This window comes from Schistocerca serialis, chromosome 2, assembly GCF_023864345.2.
Source record: "Schistocerca serialis cubense isolate TAMUIC-IGC-003099 chromosome 2, iqSchSeri2.2, whole genome shotgun sequence".
NCBI lineage: Eukaryota > Metazoa > Arthropoda > Insecta > Orthoptera > Acrididae > Schistocerca > Schistocerca serialis.
In genome coordinates this window covers 668959897-668962668 of record NC_064639.1, presented here as the reverse complement: position 1 = coordinate 668962668, position 2772 = coordinate 668959897, and the positions used below count along the sequence as shown (strand labels likewise).

Genomic DNA, 2772 nt, shown 5'->3' with positions numbered 1-2772 from the left:
AATTCATAATAAAGAAAATCGTGGTACATACAAAAATTAAATTATTTTGGGTGCCAAACGTTGGCCATGTCACAGAATAAAATTAAAACAGAATAAAGAGGCGTAGTCGTAAGATTATGTCTATCAAAACTAAAAACATTAAGACAAACGTAGGCGGAGCTACGCCGGCCAGTAATAAGCCACACGTAAACAACAAGGAACTAGGCGTCGCGAGCAGTTCCGCGGCGAGGTTCGGCCAGCGGCCAAGCGCTTGTCACATTCCGATATCACTTAGTCAACGGCAAAGATACAAAACCGGTACTTATATATTTTGGATAAAGGGCAGCAACGGTCGTAATCACTGAAATCTTTTATTTTACAGATCTATTTCGGTCACTGCGTGTCCATCTTCAGTGCAAATTGTTTGAACCTTGTAGGTCCATATCATAATAGCACAACATTTTCTATGAGGTGTATCACGAACTATGATGATCACTTCCAACAGATACCTTCACTTTTATTACATACAATAATTTTCAAATTTACAGAAGAGCCTATCTTGCAACATTAGCAGTTAACCTTTGCAGTTGCCGATGCAACATACATTGGTACGCTGGCTCTGCAACTGCTAATGTTAAGTGCTAAGGTTAACTGCTGAGATTACAACATAGGCTCTTCTGCAAATTTAAAAATTATTGTGCGCAGTAAAAGAGAAGGTATCTGTTGGAAGTAATCATCACAGTTCGTGTTACACCTCATAGAAAATGTTGTGCTATTATGATATGGGACTACAAGGTTCAAATAATTTGCACTGAAGATGGACACGTAGTGACCGAAATCGATCTGTAAAATAAAGGATTTCAGTGATTACGACCGATGCAGCCTTTTATCCAAAATATATAAGTACCAGTTTTGTATCTTTGCCGTTGAGTAAGTGATGTCGGAATGTGACAAGCGCCTAAGAGACCTCTTTCTGGCTGCGTGCTCCGCCGCGTGTGAACGACAGATTACGTAACGAAGCTGTGGCCGCCAACGTCAAGAGGCTGCGACCGAGCAGACTGTCCGCAGTCCTTCGGTAGCTCAGTTGGTAGAGCGGTGGACTGTAGTGGTACATTTCACAGATATCCATAGGTCGCTGGTTCAAATCCGGCCCGAAGGAATATTTTTTTATAATTTCGCAATACTTCAAAGCTACTGACAATTTTCTGAATCGATATTGAAGCAGAAAGTGATCAGTGTTAGGTGGAATTACATATAGCTCTCTGTGTCCAATTCTTCGTTAGCATTTATAGTGCTGTTATGCTACTGGCTTTTTCATATCTTTATTGCTATTCGTGTCGATGGCTGTAAACAATTACCGAAATATCGAAAGATAGGACAGTTAGGCAACAGTATTGTTCACATGTCATACAAAACGGATGAGACAAAAGTTCAGTTACTTGTTGGCTCAAACTAGGTTTTCGTGTGGACTGGACTGTTACAAATTAAAACTACTTCACACCATCGATTACGCCCATAGTTTTAAGGTTCGAGAGGAAATACAAATTGGTGTATTTGGAGAACAACGACTTGTGGAAAATCTGTAGCCTGTAACAGTGTGCTAGATAAATAACTGCGACGAAGATTTGCAGTACTTCGATCATTTTGCAGACAGCTCGGGTTTTTCAAGGGTAGATGGCAGAGCTTTTTCCAGTGGGTAATGTCTGCTGGACTATGCCGAAATAACTAAATTGTTGTGAGTACCTTCATTGTACGTGCTCCCGTTCTGCTATCGAATATATACTGGTTTGCAAAACTTAAGGACGAAAGTAGCTTTCGCATGATGTGTTACTGCCAGGTCACGTAGATCGATGAACCATGGACTTCACAAACTAAAGTGAACAAGGTAGCTGAAATAAATATGCAATGTGACGAAATGATACTTTTATTCGAAGACAATAATTACACTGAATTCACCGCGATTTATAACGGTCCCCTGGACATTACAAAAGGCGGGATGTGGTTCTTAATAGTATGTGATGACCACGGACGGCAGCGCACGCTCTGCAACGAGGTCCCACGCTGGTTACAAGGGTGGTATGGAGTTCTTGTGGTAGGGCGTTACATTCCTCCACTAGCGCCGTTCACAACTCAGTTCGTGCATGTGGACGAGCTACAGTAAGTCGCCCCAACACATCTCATTCGTGTTCGATGGGATGTAAGTCGGGAGAATGGACAAGCCAATCCATTCGCCGAATATCCTCTCTTCCAAGAGGTCCCCATCTGCGCTGTTCGGTGCCATTGCGAATCGTCATCTATAAAAATGAAGTCCGAGCGAATGCACCTCTGAAGAGACACACATGGGGAAGGAACACACTGTCACAATAACATTGACCTGTCAGTTCCCGCAGGCAACATTACGCGTTTGCACACCGTTAACACTCCCAGGAACAATGCCGACCATGATCATCGTTTCGGTGCCCCATATGTTACCGTGTCGGGAGGCACTATCTTGCATGGACGTACTGACCTCCAGATCTTTGAACACGGTCTACTGACTGGTTAACGTTATTGTGACACTGTAATCCTTCGCTATGTGCGTCGTTTTGGAGTGCATCCGACCTGACTTCATTTTTATGGATGACAATTGGCGATCGCATCGAACGGCACAAGTGGAGGAGCTCTTGAAAGGGCAGAATATTCGGCGAATGGAATGGCCGCCATTTTCCCCGAATTAAATTCCATCGAGCACGAGTGGGAAGCGTCGAAGAGACGTAGTGCAGCACGTCAACATACACCAAAGACCAGCCGGCA

General features: G+C 43.4%; 1 non-coding gene across 1 annotated transcript; it reads left to right on the top strand.

The window, feature by feature from the left end:
• Positions 1-1048: 1048 nt before the first annotated feature.
• Trnay-gua (transfer RNA tyrosine (anticodon GUA)) lies at positions 1049-1138 on the top strand. Its single transcript is given in 2 exon segments — positions 1049-1085; positions 1103-1138. It is a non-coding gene; the product is annotated as a tRNA-Tyr (tRNA).
• The last annotated feature ends 1634 nt before the right edge of the window (positions 1139-2772 follow it).